The sequence below is a fragment of the Syngnathoides biaculeatus genome, chromosome 3 (genome assembly GCF_019802595.1).
Source record: "Syngnathoides biaculeatus isolate LvHL_M chromosome 3, ASM1980259v1, whole genome shotgun sequence".
Lineage (NCBI taxonomy): Eukaryota > Metazoa > Chordata > Actinopteri > Syngnathiformes > Syngnathidae > Syngnathoides > Syngnathoides biaculeatus.
The window spans coordinates 11,740,018-11,764,764 of NC_084642.1; the positions used below are offsets into that span (position 1 = coordinate 11,740,018).

At 41.9% G+C, this 24,747-nt stretch overlaps 1 protein-coding gene across 1 annotated transcript in view; it reads right to left on the bottom strand.

The window, feature by feature from the left end:
- Positions 1-24,747, bottom strand: part of LOC133497966 (CUB and sushi domain-containing protein 1-like) — a 521,981-nt gene that overhangs the window by 444,549 nt on the left and 52,685 nt on the right. The window lies entirely within an intron of this gene.

A 24,747-nucleotide genomic window follows, 5' to 3' on the forward strand; every position in this document is an offset into this window, starting at 1 on the left:
CAGCAGCACTGCAGAGTGGTTGTTAGGGAATAATTACAGCTCCACAAAGATGAGCTTGTTGGTGTGCTGAGTCACCACTGACGGATGATTTCTCGCACTGTTCTCCCCGTCCCATTTTGTAACAATAAATCTCAGGTAAAAAAAAAAAAAAAAAAAAAAGTCTCCTCACTAATTAATCACAATTTCCAGTCAAAGCACATTAGTGGGGGCAGCAGACATAAAAGCAAATCAATGAGACCGACACAAATGCAATTGGCTGTATGTAAAACTGAAATGAGTAGTCCGAGATATTCCGACACGGAACGAGCTGATTGAGTGGCAAAAGGAATTTTGCGGAAAAACGCCTGAGATGAGGAGTGGGCCATAAAAATGAGTAAATAAGCAAAAGGAGGTTCGTGGGGAAAAGGAGAGAGAGAGAGAGAGAGAATTTGAAATGATAGAGAGAGGAAGGAACGAGAAAAGGGGATAGCGGTAGCTGAAAAGGATGAGAGTGAGAGAAAGACCCAGAGAGAGGAAGAGCAGGGGTGGGGGGAGAGAACATTAAATCAGATGTGAGAGGAGGAAGTCATTTAGTTAAATTTAGCCGTCATTTAGAAACGACAGCTCAGCTCAGCACCAGCTAGTGGATGCCAACGAATGCCTGCTAACATCCATGTGAGGAAATGACAAGGAGGAGAGGAGAGGAGAGGAGAGGAAGAGGAGAGGAAGAGGAGAGGAAGAGGAGAGGAAGAAGAGAGGAAGAGGAGAGGAGAGGAGAGGAGAGGAGAGGAGAGGAGAGGAGAGGAGGGAGAGGAGAGGAGAGGAGAGGAGAGGAGAGGAGAGGAGAGGAGGAGAGGAGAGGAGAGGAGAGGAGAGGAAGAGGAGAGGAGAGGAGAGGAGAGGAGAGGATACTGAGGAGAGATGAGAGAAGAGGAAAGGGGAGAATGGCACGGGAAGAAATGTGAGGTGAGGAAGCACACGAGAGAAAAGGGGAATGAAAGGAGGAATGGAAATAAGGGCATGGTAAGCAAAAGAAAGGAAATCCAAGGAATGCAGAGGAAAGCAAAGTGGAACGTGAAGGAGAAAACGAAGAGGAATGGAAAGCAAAGCAGGCACACTACCAAAGCAAAGGTAAAGAGGGAAAAAAAGACAAGCTCAATTAGAAGAAAGGAAGAATAATTAGGAGAGGAAGACGGGAGCAATGTGACTTCTTGTTGTTGTGTCTTAGTCAGTCGTGTGACGTTAGATTTTTAACAGGATTGGTGTCAAATCTGGCCTCCCTCCTGTTTCGCACGCAGAAACTGCCAGAGAGTTTATTAGGGGAAAATGGGATTTTTTTTTTTTTTTTAAGGAATCTATCATTTATACGTCAAGCACTTCTTCATGTCGGACAAATACATATTACCATCAGCACTATGAAGAATAAATACACTTTTTTTAAATTACAGTTCAGCCCATCCCTCTGTATATATCATGATTTACACTGTTCCAAATTATAATTATGCGATATATTTTCCAGGGGGAGGACCGGTTAGAGGGTCTGCCTCACAGTTCTAAGGACTGGGGTTCAAATCCTGGTCGCGTCTGTGTGGAGTTTGCATGTTCTCCCTGTGCCTGCGTGGGTTTTCTCCAGGCACTCCAATTTCCTCCCACCTCCCAAAATCCTGCATTCATTGGAGACTCTAAATAGCCCTGAGGTGTGATTGTGAGGGCAAATGCTTGTTTGTCTCCATGTGCCCTGCGATTGGCTGGCAACCACTTGAGGGTGTTCCCGCCTCCTGCCCGTTGACAGCTGGGATAGGCTCCAGCACTCCCGAGACACATGTGAGCATAAGCGTCTTAAAAAATAGATGGCTATACATTTTCCCAAGCAGTCATTGTGTGTTCCAAATTATTATATACAATGTGTGGAAAAAAGGTGATAAAGAAATGAAGTAGGAGAGTGGTGCCTTGAGATACGAGTTACATCACATAAATATTTGAAAATATAGAAAAAAAAATTATATATATATATAAATACTCTACATCTTTATCGGAACAAAGACGCAGCACACAAATTAGCTAAGAGTACTCATAAAATGATTTTCTTTAACCACGCATTTTACGTTTTCATCTATTTAGCAAGGCATCGGCATATTCTGCCCTTTTCTTTTAGCAGAAAGACTGCCTTTAACATTGTCTAACTCGAGGCCCAAGGGCCAAACCCGGCACACCACGTAATTTTATGTGGCCAGCAAAAGGAACTGCCATGATTCTTGCTCAAATCTGTTCCAAAATTTGAAATTGTTGTATATAATAAATAAAGGTGATAATGTTTCTCTCACCAAAACCCTTTTCACTATTATCATTTACTTCTGATTTAAAGACAACTTACTTATATATCAGTTTGTTGTGTGTGCGTGTGTGTGTGTACACACACACACGCACACACAACGTAATTTCCGGCCTATAAGCCGTGACTTTTTTCACATGCTTTCAACCCTGCAGTTTATGCGGTGATGCAGCTAATTTGTGCATTTTTTCTAACGGCCACAAGGAGGGACTCGAGCGGAAAATGTAAGAGTGAGACCAGTGGAATATATGTGCAGAGGAAGTGACTTTTACTGGTATATTTTTTTTAACCGTCCCTGTGCTAGCATGTTGCTGCTGTGTTACTGCCGTGTCTCAGTGATTTTTACAGGTATGTTTTTTTTTTTTTAACCAGCCATGCTCGCGGTGCGCTAGCATATTTCTACGGTGTTACTTCTGCGTCTCAGTGATTTAGGTAAGTTTTTTTTAACTGGCTCTGTTAGTGCTGTGCTACCGTGTTGCTACTAAGTAGCCACCACAACTGTGTTTTTTTTTTATATCGGTGTGTTTTTTTTTTTTTTTAACCAGCCCTGTTCATGCTACCGTGTTGTGCTATGTTAAGCTAAGCTAATGTATTAAAACTTTGAAAACTCTTTCTGTGTACCATCTTTCTTTGTAAATATCTCGTGTTTCAATGTGGGCACTTGCAGCTGTTACACAGGTGCATCTTATGTATGTACCAAATGGTAGTTCCTTTACAAATGTACTGGGTGAGGTTAAAAATCCAGTGCGCTCTGTAGGCCGGAAATTACGGTATATGTATGTATGTGTGTCTATATATATATATATACATATATACATATATATGATGAGTCACAGTCATAACAGCTCTCTGATGCAAACAATTACAATATGGCCTGCAACAAAAAATTGTTTGGACACCCCTGTAGACATATTACAGAAAATGTATTTTTTAACATTTGTACATATAAAGACCTCAGGAGGCCCTGACAACCCATCACATTTCAATATAATGTGTAATTGGTGGTCGGTGATGAAATGCTGCACCTAAAAATGGTACTGCCAAGCAAACTCTATGGGCGCTCGCTTGAAGTGAGCTAGCCTTAACAACACGCACTTATTGGCTAAAAAGTGCGAGGGTACTCGCTTGCTTTCCGCAATCTTGGATCTGCTTCCACTAGTCGATCCAATAATCTGAGCAACTGGTTGTCAATCTATTGAAAAACAACAGAATGTGGACCGGAATAAAGGCCGGCTCTCTGGATGAGACAGCCGCTCAAAAAAGTCAAGGGCCAATTCCAGCATAACATATATTCTGTAAAAATATTTCCATAACGCTTGATCCTTCATGTATTTTGACAAAACTATTCCACAGACATATTATTAGAACCTGTGGGGACTTTAAAGAACATTTAATTGGCTCACCAGTGAAACAAATAATAACACCTATTGTGAATCGGTGTCGATGACAGAAATTTAAAAAAAATGTGAAAACACAAATACTCGAGTATTTGTAGTAATCGAGTTTTATCTTAATTGGCTCACCAGTGAAACAAATAATAACACCTATTGTGAATCGGTGTCGATGACAGAAATTTTAAAAAAATGTGAAAACACAAATACTCGAGTATTTGTAGTAATCGAGTTTTATCTTATAAATGTCTGTTTATATTGGAAAAAAACAAAAGTGTAATGGGGAGGAAAATTTGGGGGTGTTGTTTGGTGAAGTCCAAAACAAAACAAAACCTAAGCAGGAAAAAGTTTCAACCAAATTCACTCTGCGTAATTGACAAATGTGGCAGGTTCTGAATTAAATATTAATTGAAATGTTAAGCTTTACAGCACTTGATGCACTGTTGACTAAATGTATGCAAAGCTTAATATAAAGGGCTATTGGAAAATGCTATAAGTTTCTCCAATGAGGACGGAGCACAGTTACAAATGACAAATCACTTTTCCCAGAGAAAGAAAATGACTGGAAAGGGGATAAATACAGGAGGCCAAATTACCTTTATTGTGAATGTGGCCTGACCAGTGTGGTAATTATGCTCAGGGCAGAGTGGGAAAATCACAGCAAATAGATGGCCATTCCATTACAACCCAGTGTTGATGGCCACCAGATTCCGAGGAGAGAAACGTAGCTACATTACGGTTAGGGCAGTCACGTTGGATTTCTATTAATTGTAAAATAATGTTACGGTATACTCAGCCTAACATTAACAATAAAAAAAGAGTTTGGCTTGTGTTTTATTTTTTTCACTCTATCAGTATATGCAGCCAAGATTGCGTCAAGTTTTGATATATGGCACAGGTGTCAAACTCAGAGTCCGGGGGCCAGATCCGGCCCGCCGCATGATTTTATGTTTCCCACGAAGGCAAATAATGGCTAAGAACTTTCATGATTTTTTTCTTCAAATCTGTACCAAAATATAAATTTTTTTTTATTATAAATGATAATGTTGAGATGTTTCAGGCATTATTGTGTACCCTTTCATCATCAATTCTTTAAAAACACAGTAACCTTGATTTCTAATTCCAAAACTAGCTCATAAATTTCACGTGTAAATATGATGAGACGAAAGATTTTCATGGTTTCACAGTCATGCCATTAAAAATAAAGCCTTTTGAGAAACAACTTTTAGAAATGCAAAAAACATTGAAAAAATTCTTGAAACATGAGATCAATTCCTGATTAATCAAGATCATTGTTGTTTCATCTTAACCAGATTTTTTTCATGCACTTATAAATGTGTTCACCTGATAATCTACATGTTCATCATATTGCATATATCACATTCTTCAATAGCAAATTAAAGATGGTGATGATTGCAATTTCATTTGACCACATTGTGTTGAGGGAAATTAAGAGAAAATTTGAGCAATTTTACAATAAAATTAAATTATGAAAAACTAAGTATTGTATTTTATGTTTATATATGCTGTATATACATGTATACGTGATAAGTTCATGGAAAAATATTGATAATTTTCATTGTTTTGGACAGTTATTATGCATATCCCCGGTCTTCTGTACTATTCTAAAGGATCCCAATAACTTTGAGCATTATATACAACACAGGTGTCAAACTCAAGGCCCGAGGGCCAGAGCCAGCGCGCCACATGATTTTATATGGCCCGCAAAGGCAAATCATGTGTGTAAACATCCATAATTGTTTTTAAAATATTTACAAATATTTCAAATTCTCATTCCTTAAATGACAACATTGAGATATTGCAAGTGTTTTTGTGTTAATTGTTTTTTTGTTGGACAAACCCTCTAAACATTTTAAATTCTAAATTTCAAACCCTTCATTTCTGATTCCAAAACTACTTCATACATTTCATGTGTAAATATTATACAGCGCTTAAAGATTTTTATGGTTTCAATAATTACGCCACTCTGAGGGAAACTGTAACTACAATGTGGCCCATGACAAAAAATGAGACACACCTGATATATAATATTTGAAAGAACTACACATTAAAAAGAAAAAAAAAAGCTTAGGAATAATATGGGAAGAACTCTCATCGCTAAAATATATCTATTCAGAATATCCCACAAACATATTTTTAACTGACCATTTGGCCAAATTAGGAATAGTTTTGGGTTTGAAGCCAGCTATTGTATATTTGAATGAAATGCCACCGGTCGCAAAAAAATAATGGTCAACATTGTAACTTTGACGCATTATATTTTACTAGATTTGTCAGATTTAAGGGTTGGTTTGAATTATAGGGCATTTATGGTAACAGAAGCTATCAGACGCAACAGAAGTTAAATATGACACTGGAGAGAGAAGCACCGGAAATGTGCGTTTGTTATAATCATAAAGCTGTTGATATACTGTCTTGATAACGTATTTGTGTGTGGGTGTCGGTGCATGGAGGGTACACAAAGGTGCCGAAACCTGCCTTTGTCACGAGCATCATGCTGCAGCTAAGGCTAAGTCTTAGATAAAGGCTTGTTGTGCGCTTCCCCTCAACCATCAACAGATTAGAGGCATATAGACAGTCTTTCCCTTTCTCCCCATTTACCTCCACATTTCTACTCCCACCTGTCGCCCCCACCCACCCACCCCCAACCACTCTTATCTCATTTTTCTTCCGAATAAGCCGACTCAATTTCTCACACCGCACACACTCAAACCCCCCCCCGCCGCCCTCTCCCTCCATCCCATATCATTTATAAACATGTCCTTTATATTCCCCAGACACCGTCTTCTCTCTTCTCAATGCGAGAAACACACGGAAAGTACAGTTAGGCCCATATTCCACCGCGAACATCGCGCACATACAGACACAAGAGACTGCATTCTCTCTCCCAAGGCCTCGCTGTTCATATTCACCTGGGCAAAATGTTTTTTTTTTTTTTTTCTTTTCTTTTTCTCCGCTGGCGTCATCTGACATTTAGATGAGGAGAAACTGGAGAGCAAATGACAAATGAAATGACAACGCGTAAGAAAGACTCGGGCAAATATAAAGAAAGTGTGCTGCGCGATATTGTGAAGAAAAGGTGATTGGGAGGCGGTTCGAGACTAAATGACAGAGGTGGGAAGATTCTTTCTGGGAAACGAGAAAAAGAAGCATCGACGTCGAGGTGGAGGACACGGGCCAGCGGGAGGAATGAAGAGACCAAGAGGAGGGAGTACATAGAGGGCAAATTGTGACAGGAGAGTTATTTCGCTGCTCATATAGACATCTCAATGAAAATGCCAACAACCTAATCAAAGGACTGGAAAGAGCAGAGAGAGAGAGAAAGAGAGACACTGCATGCAAGCAAGAAGGAGAATAAGATGTGGTGAGGAGGAGGAGGAGGTTTACGGGATGGGAGGTACAAAGAAGGGATGAAGAGATGGGCGGCCGAGGGCAGACGTCGACAAGGAGGAAGAAAAGAGTTGGGAGCCATTAAGCGAGAGAGAGCGAAGGGACAACTGGGAGGAATGAACGAAAACATGGGGAATGATGTGTCAACCAAGGCAAAAAGCGGTAAAAAGACATGACGAGGGGGGGTGGGGGGAGAAAATAGACGATGTGAAAAAGTGTGACTGGCAGAACGCGAGTGAGGTAAATGCGGTGGTGAGAAAGAGGAGAAGGGTCTCTTTCAAGAGGAGCTGCTTTTAACTGAAGGGCTCGCAAAGTGCAAGGAAACAATCCGTCACAACACACACACACACACAGCGGAACAACACACAACACTGGATTGTCTGATAATCCAAAAACGTACAGCGACTTGTATGAAAAGATATGCGCACAATTATGTTCAATCTACTTACCTGCGTCAGTCTATCACCAGTTACTCGCAATGCCGGCGTTCACAACTTTGCTGCCTCACCCCCGCTAAAAATGATCCATTTTTACGTAAAAACAAATGTTAGGTTTACCAAGTGCGCAATCAGACATTCTTTGTTGCCAAGATACTCATTTCTTGGATCAGTCCACTTTTTTTTCCCCCTTTTGTGTTTGTGATTACAGTTTTGTGGCTCTTTGAAAAACAATCACACCGAGCTTACGATTCCAAATCGGGGCTTTGAGAAAGGCAGGCGTGTTATTTGGCCGTCACTTGTCAGACTGTGGTAAGTGTTGTTTAGATTTAATGGCCTGTAGAGGACACGGCAACAAAGTGTTTGTGTAAGATTTAGATTTGGGGGGGGTTTATGATGCGTGTGTGTGTATTTTCAGGCATTTTCTGGACAGCCTCTTTGGGATTTTGATGGGCAAGATTACACCAGTGTTAAAAGACACACGGGTGGATCCGTGCATGTGTGAATCTTTAACAATCTTTCCATTTTATTACAAACGGAGAGACTTTTGCTCCTTCCATAACATCTGTTCCTCAACGACATCACGGTATCCTTTACCTACCTCTCTCGAGCTTGAGCTCTCCATCATCTTTGACAGGGTGATAATATTCAGGCTTGAGACATCAGCAGGGCATGAAAACCCCGAAAAGGTTTCCATCTTAACGGATATTACATTTTTCTAAAGTTTTTTTTTTTTTTTTTTTTTAAATCACCCTCACCACTCATCCTTTTATTCATTTTTGACAGCTTATCCTGTTCAGGGCCGTGGGTGAGCCGAAGCCTGTCCCATCTGAATCTTTCAAAGACAAACAACCGTCGATGTGTGTTAACGCTCACATTCACACGTACAGCGGCTGAAATAAGTAGTTATTAACCTTCATGCTTTCCCAATCATATTTTTGGAATGTGGATCTTTTTTTTTTAATTAAATTTTGTTTGAGTTTGAGTTACTGCATACTTGTACACAATAAAGTGTTTAGAAATACAGTGAAGCCAATTTATTGTGGGGATACACTCTAGACCACTCTTTATATGGGAAAGTCTACAATGGTGAGATCAGGGACATTTTTTTTTTTTTTTCATACATCATACCCACGCAGGCACGGGGAGAACAACTCCATACAGGCGGGTCCGGGATTGAACCCGGAACCTCAGAACTGTGAGGCCAACGCTTTTCAACTGAGCCGCCGTGCCGCCCAAAGCACCAAAATCTATCCATCCATTTTTTTTGGAGAGTGCCAGAGCCGATCCCAGCTGTCAATGGGCAGGAGGCGGGGTACACCCTGAAAGGGTTGCCAGCCAATCGCAGGACACATGGAGACAAACAACCGATCGCACTCACAATCACACCGAGGGGCAATGTAGAGTGTCCAATTAATTGCTTTTTGGGATGTGGGTGGAAACCGGAGCGCCCGGAGAAAACCCACGCAGCCACGGGGAGAACATGCAAACTCCTCACAGGCGGGGCCGAGATTGAACCCGGGAACTCACAACTGTGAGTCCAACGCTTTACCAGCTGAGCCACCGTACCGCCTAAAGACCAAAATGCGCAACTGAATCATAAAGACGCGAAAAGCCCATTAACGTAATACTAACATAGACTATATTGCCATAAGTATTTGCTCACCTCCCCTGCCTTGACCCACATATGATTTTACAAGATATCCCCTCAATCCATCTGGTTTAATATGACGTTCTACTGTTTGCAGCTGTAACAGGCTTTCGCCAGGGTTGAGCAGTGAATTTATGGGAATTTTTGCTCATTCTTCCCGCAGCATATTCGCGAGGTCACCCACTGATGTCGGATGAGAAGGCCTGGCTCACTCTCGATTTGAGTCGAGGCCAGGACTCTGTGTTAGGCCAGTCAAGTTCATCCACAGCGGAATCTCTCATCCGTGTCTTTATGGGCCTTGCTATGCGCACTGGTGCAGTGACATTATGGAACAGGACGAGGCAATCCACCAAATGTTTGACTGACCAAAATGTCCTGGTACGCTGATGCATTCAGAGTTCCTTTTGCTGCAGCTCAGGAGCTAATATTATGGGCTTTTCTAACTTTGTGGGAACAGATTGGAGATTGTCCCTTCCTGTTCCCACATGACTGTGGATCATTGCACAAATACATGCTCATAAAGAGAAGGATGAGCATGTTTTTTATGTGGAGAAACTTGACTGGTCTGCACAATCCTGACCTCAACCCTATAGAACACTTTTGGATGAATTAGAGCAGCGATTGAGACCTCGGCCTTATCGTCCGACATCAGGGTATATGACCTCAGAAGTGCGCTTCTGGAAAAATTGTCATAAATTCCCATAAACAACCTCGTGCATATATTTTGTGACAATCCTACATGTCAACACACCGGATAACTTGGTGACGCTCTCAAATAACATATAACATCCCGGAAATAACATTTTACCTACGAACAAGCAGACAGACGTGTATTGGAACAGTGCACAAGTTGACTGAGCCCGAGAGGAAAGAAAAAGCAATTGAAGCGACATATCGGATGGGAAGCCGAAAAATGTTCGAGAAGTGGATCCCGGCACAAAGAAAACGGCTGCTTATCGTTCAGCTGGAGGACTTTTAACAAAGAAGGAAAGTGACAGACCTTGCAGACGGATTTCCGTTGGTCCCACTTTTCCTCGGTGGAGAGCACTGAAGAAAAAACTTCAGCTGAGAGCCAACAAGGATGTCACCTTTCAGCTGTTGGGTGAGTAAGTAACCTGCTTCATAGGCTATCTCAAGTGTAGGATGTGTTGCTGTTTGATGCACCAGAGATGTGCTCTTGAAGACACGGCGGACGGGAGGGTTCAGAAAGGTAAGCGCTGCGTTGAAAGGAGGGGGTCGAAGGCGAACAACCATTTAGCCTACGTCCTGTCGAACCAATGATGACGTTTTTGCAATGCTGAATTCCATCATCAGGGAGCGCCACAAATCACAGATTATAGCCCAGTTTAAAACCTAAGAATGGGATGTAAATTCATATCTGAGTCAAGGCAGGTGAGCGAGCACTTTTGGCAATTTCGTGTATAAAATGAAAGCTGATGAAAAGGAAGTGACTGTAATTATAAATCTGCTACTTTAACACACACGGAGAAGCAGTGCATGGAGACAAAGCATACAGCATTCACAGGCATGCATGCAAACATTCTCTCTGCTTGGCGGTAACAGTGACTATCCATCCATTATCCAAGCCACTTATCCTCACAAGGCTCAGAGGAGTGCTGGCGCTGATCCCAGCTAACTTTGGGTGAAAGGTGGACGACGCTCTGAACCGGTCGCTGGTCATTTGCAGGGCACATATCGGCACCATCACTGAGCGGGGATTGAACCCAAGCTGCCCGCACCAATGTCAGGAATGTGTACCACTACACCATAAGTGACTTACGGAACAGCAACTATTGTTTAATCATTTTTGTTATTGCAGGGGTGGACCATAACATTGAAAAGAAACATTTTAACAGTTTATAGTAGACTAGCACATTTATAGGCCTTTGGAACCTTAAAACCTATTCCAGATCCTTTTTGTAAACACAGTTAAAATAACTTTCTCTATGCCTTGTCTGTAACAACAATCGGTCAATCAAGTGAACAACCTGTCCATCATTTAGTCCGCAAATCTGCTCGAAGTCAGACAGCGAGGCACCCCCGCGGGCAGGATTCCTCTCTTCCCCGTAGGCCTCAACTGCTGCAGCACAGTGTACCTTGGGATCTTTGCAGTGGTGCTGCCAAGATGTTTTCACAAGCTAACATCTATTAACACCCTTCTGCTTTCTACCCCTGCGTCCGTCACCCTCTTCCTGTTTCTCGCTCACCCAAATCTCATACCATCCCCAAAAGCACTTTGACGACAGTAAAATCTTTTTTTTTGTTTTTGTTTTGTGTCCTTTTTTTTTTTCCGCCGCTTCCTCCTATTGTCGGCTCAAAACTGCTAGCAACCACTACGCATCATTAAAAATGGATAGAGCATGAATGACGCGCCGAGGAACGATTGCCTGTTGCTTGTGCGTTTATATCGACATGTACACTACTCACGCATACGCATGACCAGTTCACAAACAACACCGCCGCTGATGCAGGCAAGCGTTGAAATTATCGCATTACACCGCAAACAAACGATTGTTTTACATGCAGGCGTACGGCGTGGAGACTCCTGAGAATGGAGTGCGTCAGTCCATTTGAGTGCATTTCCGTGATCATCTACAGGGGTCATCTGTTCTGAACTCCTGTTTTAATGCTCGTGTCATATTCACCCGGATTAATGAATGACGCCTAACTGGCTTTCGCTGACGTCACGGTGTTTTTCTTTCAACAGCAGACTACTTGATACTGAATCAAAGCCGCCTCTGTAGTTTTGAACGAAGCACTGCCTTCTACTTTACCTCAAGCCTTACGACATGTTTAGCCTCAAGGTTTAAATAATTAGCCTAGGGGACATTTTCGTCCTACATTCTCAATCGCAGTTTGTTTGTACATACAGACAGCAGAGAAATCCACACAACTTCCTCTACGTGGACTTGTGTATTAGTGTTTTTTGTAAACAAACGGGCGGCACGGTGACTCAGCTGGTACAGCGTTGGCCTCACAGTTCTGAAGTCCCAGGTTCAATCCCGGACCCGCCTGTGTGGAGTTTGAATGTTCTTCCCATGCCTGGGTGGGTTTCCTCCGGGCACTCCGGTTTCCTCCCACATCCCAAAAACATGCCACATTAATTGTTCACTCTAAATTGTCCCTAGAAGTGATTGTGAGTACAGCTGTTTGTCTCGATGTGCAACCAGTTCAGCCTCGTGCCTGTTGACAGTTGGGATTGGCTCTGGCACTCGCCGCGACCCTCGTGAGGATAAGCGGTGAAGAAAATGGATGGATAGATGTAAACATACACACAACACTCACATTAACACAAACTGGCACCACAACATGAATATGGCATAAACCTTCTACAGCGACATCTTGCATGGATGCACTCGGAGCAGAAGATATGCGTAAAGCTTGCACATGGTCGTTTACACACACAAAAGAGCACTCAGGCATCAAACAATCTTGTAACGACTCCTTTCCAACACGCACACAGAAATACACACATGCACACACATTGAGATCCAACCCCGACCTCACGCACTTTGCCTTTGAAGATCGAGGTAAACAGTGACGCTTACACACTCCCTGTCCTTTAAATGATTCATCTTCTGTCAAAGTTTCACCTTTCTTCCACAGAACACTAACAAAACACTTCTCAGTCCAGTGAAGCAGATAATGTGAGCGACAGCTGCATTAAAGCGCTGGACAATTCAGATAAGAGGAGTCCACGAAATTGAATTTAAAAAAAAATAATAATAATCATAAGTGGGACAATTGACTGCGGGGGGAAATATAGTATGCTAGTAGATGACGGGAGGTGCTTAATGACCACCTAGATAGAGACCCTCCGAAACAATAGCAATCCTCGGCAGACTTGGAGTGTAATAATTACTGTAACTCTGTGTATTTCCAACTGCATGTTTCACCGTCTCGCTTTCTCCCTAAAATCACATTAATGGATGAAAGTCGCTTCTGTTCCTGCTGACTCATTGCTTTGAAATGGAAATGTAACTTATTGCCTCCATATGCGGTGTGTAGACACACACGCACATGCACACGCATGCACAGATAGACACGTCCACAAAAACACACGCATTGCATAGGTGTGCTGTAAAAGTGTTTCTCTCACTCGCACACACGCAGACACACACAATGCCCTTAAACCATGGGACTAAGTGTAGGAAAAGCTAAAATAACACTAATGTGACATTAACAGACACATTAGCCTGCTTAATGCTAGCCCGCGAGCCAGCCATTACCGTACAGCTTACACGAAATGCCAAACTAACAAAGAGGTGAGGCACGACGGCTAAAGCAGCAAAAGTGCTTCGTGTACAAACACATCAGCCCCAGCGTTCAACTCCACCAAATACTCGCATTTAAACCTGCGAGGGAGACGCCGTGTACACAAAATCGCATGCACGATAGATGTAAAGTGTCTATTGGCAAAGCATGGATTCTCCATCACCTCCTAGCAGTTGACCCCGCACTCTCATCACTTGATCAGTAACTACCAAATTACTTTTAACTGTGTTATTTTAGCAATCTGGCCAGGGGACAAATCACAGCATTGGGTGGCTAAAGGTTGATAATGGCATCTTTTGGAATGTCTGACCTCATTGACAGTTATGGCTCTCATATGCGTGCAAATTACGGTAATTTGCACCTTCACACAGCGCGCACTGGATATGCCATTGGTTGTATCGGATAAGATCCGTTTGTTCTCGGAAAGTATTCCAGGCGTGAGCAGTAGCAGCATGAACGGCTGTTATGAACACACCTACAAGTTCTTTTCGCTGATCCTCAGAATTGCCTTCTTTAAGGACGTTTCAGTTGGTTGTATGTTTTGTATGTGTATCTATTTTAAATATGAAGACCTTCTGGTTTTAGATGTACTGTAGCTATTCTGACAGTTACATTCTTGTTCGAACCCACACATAAATGCAAGGAAATGCGTGTGGTATGTCACAGACATACCAAAATGTATCCTCCTAGGCATCTTTTGCATTTTCACATGCATTCCAATATAACATTGCATAAAAGCAAATTAGGGGGTGCTGTCATTTGCTCTTCCTAGTGGTTAAATTAGTAAATAAAAAATTACATTATTTTTAAAGGAGGGAGTCCTTGAGTCATCACCTTATTGTGATGGAGGCGTTTGTGTGTCACAAATTATCCGAGGAGCAAAGTTGTCTGGGGCTTCTGCTGGGTGAGGGACCAGAGAAAGCACTGCTTCATAAATACCTGTGACAAGTACGAATAATGGATCTAGGTTTCTCTTGCCCAGACGTGGGTCACCGGGGCAACACCGCTCTGGAGCGAGATCTGGAGGTGGGGCTCAAAAGCGAGTGCCTGGTGGCCGGGCCTGCAACCATGGGGCTCGGCCGGGTCCCTCTTCCCATGGGCTCACCACCTGTGTGAAGGGTCCATAGGGGTCGGGTGCAGGTTGCGCTGGCCGGTAGCCGAAGATGGGGACCTTGGCAAATCAAACTCCGGCTACAGAAACTGGCTCTAGGGGCATGGAATGTCAGACCCCCACCCCCCCCCCCCTCCCCAACAACCCCTGTCAGGGAAGGAGGCTGAGCTGATGTGTGAGATCGAGAAGTTCCAACTCGATAAAGTCACAGCTCGGGCCTTGGTATGAGTCCTCTTCAGAGGGGTAGGACAACTTTCCACTCTAGAGTTGCCCATGGTGAGAGCCGCCAGCAGGTGTGGGTACGAGTACATATTGACCCCTGGCTTTGCGGTTGTACGTTGGTGCCCCAGGGGAAGAGAGGGTAGACCTCCCTCCGCCTTCGTGTCCTGACTGTTTGCTCGTTCCTATGCACCAAAGAGCAGTTCAGAGTGCCCACGCTTTTTGGAGTCCTTGGAGGGGATGCTAGAGAGTGTTCCTGCCGGGGGCTTCAGTGGTCACATAGACAACGACAGTGAGACCTGGAAGAGCATGATTGGGAGAAACTCTGAGGTGGGCTCTCCTGTATCTGGCATTGAAGTTACTGACATGGTTGAAAAGCTCCTTGGTGGCAAGGCCCCCGGGTGTGCGTGAGACTCTTACAATATTCCAAAAGGCTCTTGATGTTGTAGAGCTGTCTTGGTTGACACACCTGTGCAACATTGTGTGGACAACAAGGACAGTGCCTCTAGATTGGCAGACTAGGGTGGTGGTCCCCCTTTTTAAGAACCCGGACCGGAGGGTGTGTTCCAACTACAGGGGAAGCACACTCCTCAGCCTCCCTTTTAAGGTTTATTCAAGGGTGCTGGAGAGGAAAGTCCGTCGGGAAGTTGAATCCCAGATTCAGGTGGAGCAGTGTGGTTCTCATCCTGGCCGTGGAAAACTGAACTAGCTCTCCATTCCGCTTATCCTCATAAGGGTTTTGGGAGTGCCAGAGTAATATTCTTATCATCATCATCTGATGGTAATATCGTATTGAGCAACAAGTGCACTCATAACTCCATATTACCATTTCCACTTCGATCTCCAATCAATTTCTAACTAAAAACACGAAATTCCAATTCTTCACAGCCGTCACTACTGGAGGAAATGGTAGCACTGGCTTTATTAGAACTGGTAAAATACACCATAGCTGTTGATGTTCTGGAGCAATTTGTCAAATTGAATTTGGATATTACTTTTCATGGCTATCATGTAGCCACACCGAGCAATCTTTCATTATGAACGCCAGTCGAGAGGTTCATTTCATGCTTATTTTTAGAGCCGGCTGAGTAATCCTGTGTTATGAAATAACCCTCCTCTCCCACCACAGCGAGGCGTCAGCACCAAAAAGCTACAGAGAAACAGCAACAAACTCTCGAGTCAAAGAGGCAACATTAAAAGATCTGCGCCAGCCAATTACAAGAACTTTCGGGGTTTTTCATGCGAGTTTGCAATTTACAGCTCACCAGACATACATTTGGGGTTCTGGACCCTATTTTTCATACTTTTATTTTGATGTTGGAGGTGAGCAAACATGGATTTCAGTGGGGGGGAATCACAAGGTAGACATAATTTGACCGCCTATACAAGGGGATAAAGGATGTTCTGAATAATCCAATATTTTTTCCTCTATCCTGTACTTGTTTAATTTTGATGACAACCCACTAAGGATTGACATTATAACAGATTAAGTGATTGTTGAGTTGAGAGTTGTGATGATTGGAATTGATTTCTGATGGACCCAGGTTCATGATTCTAATATTCTGAGGCAGGAATCGTGAGGAAAAGATGACAACGGTGTTGAGGTGCAGTGATGCCCAATCTGTACTGAGCCGAGGCACATATCTCACATTTGAAAAATCTCATGGCACACCAACAAACAAAAATGTCATAAAAGTCAATTAGATATTTTCTGCCTTCAAATAGTACTGTATTAATTTGTTCGGTTTTATATGCCGCTGTTATTGATAAATTAAAGATACATTTGTTGTAAATCATTAACACTGTATTTTGACCAATTAAGTGAAATTTGAGCTCCCACAGCACGCTGGTGGGGAAATCCCAATCACATTTTTACTTGTCTATCTTTTCTTTTCTTCTCATCATTATTATTACTCGTACTTTTGTTCTTGCAAAGCAACTGAGTACCTTAAGTGCTATACAAAACGTATTATCCAATCCAGTGCAATTTTAGTTGGTAAGCACTTCAAATGCACGCAGTTCACTAAAGTGCTGTACAAAGCAATGAAAAAAAAACATACTAGAGGTTCAAATAAAATAAAAGTACAGTAAAAAATAATAATAATAGGTAAGAAAATAAAAGACAAATGTCAGAAAAATATTTTTAATTATGCTAATTTATTATTATTATTAATTGAAACAAAATTGAGGGCATTACTTGGTTTTCATGTATTCCGATATGCAACAGGATGAAAACAACCCACTCTACCCTTGATGGGGAAGTTTCTTTCACACGTTCTCATATATTCTACATTTAGCTTCTTCAACTAATTCATATCAGATATGCACACAATATTTGGAATTAATCTGCTGTACAATTTTTTCATTTTTGTTGACAGAGACAACGTAATCTGCTGGCCGTCATATCGCATTGCCTGCAAACATTAAACCTTTGTACACCCACATTAATGGCAACAGATGTGACAGGCCCCCTTGCTGAGGCTTTAGGTCGCGTCGGCGCATTTCCCTCCGAATCTCAGGTATAAATTCAGGACGGACAGGGTTATGATGTCATTATTTAATTCCAGACATTACTAGCAGAGCAGCACAAGATGGAAAAGTCGTTTGTGATTAATCTTGTCTGCCGAGGAATACATTTTCATTTTCTCCTTCACTTTGTCTGTGGCGCTGTCCCAATCTCTCTTGCTAACATACTTGTTCTCGCTGTCTTTGTCTTCTCACACACACACACACACACACACACACACACACACACACTCATTTGCCTCCCCCTACCATCGTTATACTCTACTGTATGTAGGCCAAGGCTCTTTTAAAACTTCTGTCAAAGCACTCTCATTTGAAAGCCAGCATGAAGCATCAGTCTTAGAGGGACTTTCACCATTAGAGTCCCAATGTCCCGCCATACAACATATTAGATGTAGTTATTTGCAATGTTACTATACAACTATTTTATAAACTATATAAGCAAAAGTCTAAATCAGACATGGGTTGGGCTACACACCTTAGCTCCGCCCTGAATCTTAATTCCTTATATTTCTCAAATATTTTGGAAAATTGAATGCTTCCAACTTTAAGGCAACAATTTGGGGGAGTCTTTTTTTTTGTTGTTCCCAGCAGACGAAGCAACGTCCACAAAGGCATGCTTAGATATGTTTGACATGGAAGTACTTGAGACCAGTGGCGTTTAACCACGTCAAACAACTCTGCGAAGCAGTCAAACATTCTGTGCGCTGTAGATTTTGAGTAAGGCCCTCTCTCAGGTCCAACGTGAACGTCCACTGACCTCGCAAATATGCCTTTGGACAAATAATTTTGTACATATAGCGCCTGATTAAATAAAGCTTTGCACGCACAAAAATGGCCACAAAAATGAAAGCGGACGCCATTGGATGTGGAAAGTGGAACTTGTAATGGCTGATTGTGTGTCAAATGATTTCACTTGTGTAAATACTGTATAGTGGTAGCTCTACTTACAAACGTTTCTAATAAGGAAAAATTCAGGTTATGAAATGCCTCCTCAGAAAAATATTCTCAAGTTACAAAGGAAATTCAGGTTACGAAAGGAAAAAATAGACACTGGATTCCCCAAATTCCACTGAACGTAAACATTCTGTATGTTGGTTTGTGTGGTGCGATAGAGCTGCTCTCCCATTGGCTATCGCCGTAGCATCTTCCTAGTATCCCATTGGCTTGGAGGAATGGCAATCTTTACCAATGTTGCACATCCTTTATCGTAGTTTGTGTGGCGCGATACAGCTATTCTCCCATTGGCTTTCACCGTAGCATCTTCCTGACATCCCATTGGCTAAGAGGGACGTCGGACTCTACCCATGATGCTTTTTGATTCCCTTGGACACTCGACTGTCACCGAATCACGCTAGTGCTGTCACGCGCTGTCACAAGCTAACGCACATTGGAAAAGTACAACATTTTCTGTTTGTGCTTTTTGCAAGTCTATTCATCTTTCATCACCACGGGCCCCAAGAAACTTTAGTGGAATTTAGTTGTGTGCGTGCGTACGTTCATATGTATGTTTTCACTCGGCTGCTGAAGTTTACCCCATGCAAAATGTCACTCACCATTCTCTTTGCATAGTCTCCCAACGTCAAAGGTAAATGAATATGATTTTTTCATTATTCTTTACATTACGTACTTTGAATGACTATTTTTGGCGGATGGGTCGGGGAGGGGGCTCGGAACGGGTTACGCTATTTACATGTAAAATGCGCTTATGCTTACGAAAAATTTACATTACGAAACAACATCCGAAAGGGATTAATTTCGTAAGTGCGGGTACCACTGTATTTAAATTTGCCCCAAAAAAATGATTATGAAATAGTGTCTATTCAGCAATGAAATTTCTGGAGATTTTGAACGGTCTAAGTCAGGAGTCGAAAGCATGGTGCCCATATGGATCCCATGAGTATCCCTCGGGCCTATTCGACTGTATAATTTGCGCTCCAGTGATGGGACATTGTGATTTCCCATGAATGCTGTCAAAGTGACACTTTCAGAGGTTTACAGAAATAAAATATTGCATAGAGATATTTATTTTCCTACCTTGTAAAAATCATTGTTGGTGAACAGAATAAACCTGTGATTTCAAAATGAGTAAATAACAGGTAACGATTTGCATGAATTGGTGGCCAAAACTTTTCAAAAAGGTTCAGGGCTGGCTTGGAGCCACTTACAAGGAGTCAAACCATATCAACAATGACAAAGCTTCTTTCAAGCCTGCATATCCTTGCATCTGGGTCATTTCAAAGCTGTGCCAATTGGTCCCTTGAATAAAAGGGGGGGGGGGAAATTGACTTAATTAAAAGGTATTGCACAAAAATTCCAATTTCTACTTGTATTTCTACTGTACTTGAAAGTCAAATACAACTGAATCATACTTTGAAAATGTATTGCACCTGGAAAGTGAAAAAAAAATGTACTGGACTGGATTTTAAATATGTTATATTCTACAAGCTTCGTTCTGTGTGATTGTATTTTACAGCGTACATTTTAATTGCATTTAATTCAGGTGATTCTTTTTGTATCCCCCATAGAGAACCCTCGTACAACACTTCAAGAATGTGTTAGAGTGAATGAACCGCACTATTTAACACCTGCTATTTGGGGAACTTAGTAAAAGATTGCAAACAGTCAATCACGTCCAATAAGTTCGAGCGAACACGTAATTTAGCGCCCACTATTCGAGATACTGTATTAGTAAATTGGGCCCATTAAGTATTTCAATTGCAGCGTGATTGAAAATGGAAAAGCATAGGATCAAAATACACACAGATCTGCTGTGCTCCACGGTAGTTTACGTCAAGTGTGTTTGTTCTCGTGAGAAGGATGCTCGAGCACCTCACAATCACTCACTCAATGAGATTCTACACTCTTTCCTGCGCTCGGAGATGCCGGGTTTCGCTCGGTTTTCTTCCACAACTACCGTAGCTCATTGTTGGACTTGTTACCTTTCAACTATGACAAAGAAAATACAGAGAAAATCTTTCAGTGTGTGTGAGACGTGAGACAATCACGAGCTGTAATATAAATTGCGGTGCTGCTTCAAAATGGAGCTTTTAGAAAGGGGGGGGGGGTGTCGACATTATTAGACAATGATTAGTGCACTGTAATTCACAGAAAAACCCCATATTCTGATTCTAATATTTTTAGGTTGACTTGAAAAAAAGTTGAGATTATATTAATGAATCCGTAAATAATCCTCTGCACTGTGTATATTATATTACATTTACGGGCAGCATCTTCATACTAAACTTAACCTCAGGCACAGTTAAACTCATTTTGCTCACCGAACATTGAATTATCAATGAAATACAAGCCATTTAGTAGATTCGGCCGGAATTCCGTGCCAGTATTGGGCATTCATTTTCAAAAGGTGCGTGCAAATGCAATTAAAACAAACTTTGACTTTACTTTATAGTTATTTCGAGTGACTCCTCTAAGTTTGTGACCAATGGTTTTTATAGATGATTTATTTATCTTTTTATAAATAAGCACCCAAATATTAATTTCTAAATACAAGAAATGTATTTCTATGTATTTACAATTACATTATATCCATCCATCCACTTTCTGAGCTGCTTATCATCACCAGGGTCCCATTGTCACCACCATTACTATTATTATTATCAATATTATCCATCCATCCTTCCATCTAACCATTTTCTTTGCCACTTATCCTCACAAGGGTTGCAGGGAGTGCTGGTGCCAATCCCAGCTATCATCAGGCATGAGGCGGGGTCCACCCTGAATTGATTGCCAGCCAATCGCAGGGCACACCGAGACAGACAGAATCGCACCTAGGGGCAATTTAGAGATTCCAATTACGATAAAATTACATATACTTTTTTTATTGATTCATGAGAATAATTGCATTTTTAATGTACATAATTTATGAATAAAATGGATGCATACTGTAAACAGGCAGAGTAGATCTGAATTTTGGGATGATATCTTGTATCTGAAGGTGCATTAATATGTTTGACATGACTTGAGGAAGTTTACAGAACCACTTAAGACGGACAGTCTTGGTCTTGCCGACGAGGCGATTTTCATCTCTGCTCTCAACACTGCAGCCGAAATGCTCCCAAACTGCCGAGCTAAATGAGCTTAGAAGGTACACAATATCAGTATTATTCGTCCCTTCTACCAGCCCGCTTCACATAATTGAACAGATGTAGCATTAGCACTAGTCACAGTTTTGCTCGCTCCGGTCAGAACACCGTCACCACAAAAAAAGTAGTTGGAGATGGCTTCAATAAAGCTTGACATTTTTTCGTCCTGTGTACTACAATTAGTATCACATTTTCAGGTTCAATACATTTACAGTAAGATGCTACGAATTTACTGGGAACTGGATAAAGGGAAGACTCATCGGGCAAGAAATCCAGCATAATGTTGCACGTGCACAGATCGTACTAACTCGTGGGACTCCAACACGTTGTCAAGAGTCTTCGACCTGTCCATAACGTAATCTGTTTCGATTCGATGACTTTGTCATGATAAAATGAAGTTAACCACTGCATCCGTCCTCCACCTCAAGTCCCACATCCGAGTGACATCCGTAAATCATGTGGGATTTAGTGTCCGTTTCACAAGAACTTTATCTCATTATTTCTCAACGTCAGGACATGTGGTGGCCTTGCTGGTGCACACATTCCTCCATTTTGTCACATTTTAGCATGCAGTGACTTTGGACTGATGTCAAGAGAGTCTGTTTCCCATGTGCGACATTAGTATGCCAGAGGAGTTACACACAAGAGACGGACAGTTTGTCTTTTTGTTTGGCATTGACTCAATGTCGGTTAATTGTCACTGTGTGTATTTATGTGTGTTGGCATTGATGGTCTTCACCTTAAATTAGCAAGTAATTAAATTTGTGGGCGCGAGAGTGTGTGTGTCTGTGCGTGTGCGCGCATGCGTCAGTCTGTCTGTGAAGCAGCTTGAGTAATACGCCTGTCACTCAGATTTGAAAAATGTACGGGTGTGGTCAGTCATGCTCGCAGATAAAGTTGCGGGTGTGATTAAGGGATGGAATCTCAAGACCTTAAAATAATTTACTGGATTAATATAACATAACTGTAAATCCATCCACCCATCCATTTTCTTAGACGCTTATCCTCACAAGGGTCGCAGGGAGTGCTGGAGCCTATCCCAGCTGTCAACAGGCAGGAGGCGGGGTGCACCCTGAACAGGTTGCCAGCCAATCGTAGGGCACATGGAGACAAACAGCCGCACTCACAAACATACCTAGGGGCAATTTAGAGTGTCCAATTAATGTTGCATGTTTTTGGGATGTGGGAAGAAACCGGAGTGCCCAGAGAAAACCCACGCAGGCACGGGGAGAACATCCAAACTCCACACAGGCAGGATCTCACCCAGGTCCTCAGAACTGTGAGGCCAACGCTTAACCAGCTGACCCACCGTGCGGTTAACTTGCATTTCCTGTTTCCGGGTGAATACTGGTTGTTTTGGAGCAGGCTTGTTTAGTTAACAACGTTTATTAAATAAACACAAAAATTAATGTCAAGACAACACAAAATAAGCGGCATCTTTCAATATCTTTTTTTTTTTATCTACTCGTAACAAATTATACAAATGATTTTCCATGCTCGACTGCGAGCACGGAGGTGTGCGAGCGCGTGTCAAATGTGAGTGACTAATACAGTATAAGTTAACTACAGTTATTAGGATGTTGCCATGACTAAGATAGAGATGGATGGATCTAAAGTTGTATACAGTAAATATTTAAGGATCACATCCACTGACATGATTGTTTCCCAACCAAACAAGCTAATCACCGGCATAATAATGATTTAATAATAGCATTAGAATGATCTTTGGATCAATGATCTTCTATTTTGGCATTTAATCATTTCTTCTGGCTTTATCCCTAAATTTTAATGTCACCAGGATGGTTAAAGTTTGACTTTTCATAACATTTTAAGTGGCATTTCGAGACAATCAATAATTAGTTGCATCTTTGAATTTAAAGTGCATCATCCACATTTAAAGGTGGCAACCATCTGGGGTTTGCAGACACACAAAATAAATTATTGCCATTCCCCGTCTGTCTTTCCAGATGTCTGTTTGCCCTTTAATTTCCTTTAAGTCCGACCCTTAGCGTGGAACTCTTAAATAACTAACTGTAACTGCTGATCTGCTGCAGAGCAGTGCAATAAGTTGACATCATGATTTTTTCTTTTGTTGTTGTTCCTTGGTTTATGTTCAAATATGCAACACTGATCATTTCATCACGAGGCTCTACATTGCAGGGGGAAAGCTGAAAAGTGAGGGACATAAAACGTGCATGCACAGATTGGAGATGAATCACAGATGAAGAGATAGCAGAAGTTTCTTAATCACTAAACCGCTTAAACAAACGGACAACACGATCATCATATGCCCTCTTCTTACATGAAGTGGGGATGCGTGGGTTGCTAAATCAAGCAATAGCGCCCTCTAGCCCGTTGGACCTGGAGCGCCGTGGGTCCGCAGGTCCAGTGCCGAGCCTCTTTGAGCATTTAGTGCACTGTGATCCTTGCTCGAAAAGCCGCTGAAACGAGTCAGTGTACGTAACGAGCAGTGGTGGGCAGAAATTCATTATGTGTCCCGTGGAATTGTATAAATTTATCCCCAACAATCTGCTGTCATTATTTCAAAGTGTTCCTCGTGGGTGCACTGGCTGCAGTACAAAGGGATGTGGGAAAAAAAAAAAAAAGTGTCCAATCAGATTTCAGCATGAATGTTTTGCCTTGTCAATCTAATCTTCTCAAGGCTTTAATAATCAGCAGCGCTGGTATATAAAACAAAGTATATTAGCAACGGAACTGTTTCTTTAAGCATCAGATTTCAAATTCTTCTTCATGGGGCCAGAACGTTGGTGATGTCAGCATTTTTCACTCTTCCGATTGTTTTTTTTTTTTTTTTTTTTTCGGGAAATTCTGATACAGCCAACTTTGCCTACCAAACACTACAGCAATACACGTCAATACATTAAATAATCTGCATCTCTTGTGACAACAATGTATTTTATTTACAGTTCTTGTTTTTTTGTCATATTAGATCAATGTTGAATCTGAACTGTTCCGGATGATGTGCAGTACATGGCACCGTTGCACACTGTTATATTGTGTTTTAGTATAGTATTGACGTTTTCTATATTGGTTGAATTAGGAAGAGGAATAAAATGGGTGGGTCCCCACTGAAGGCCCAGGTATAAAATGCACGGGCCCGCCACTGGGAACAACCCATCCTTGGTAGTGGCATAATGCGAGCATCACTCTGGAAAAAAAAACAAAGCTGGGATTGCCAGCCAAGCCACGACTATACTTTTACTTCTATTACTATATTATTGTACTTATTTGTAAATCTCACATTCGAACAAATATTTATCCTGACAAAACCATTTAACTTCCAAAGTA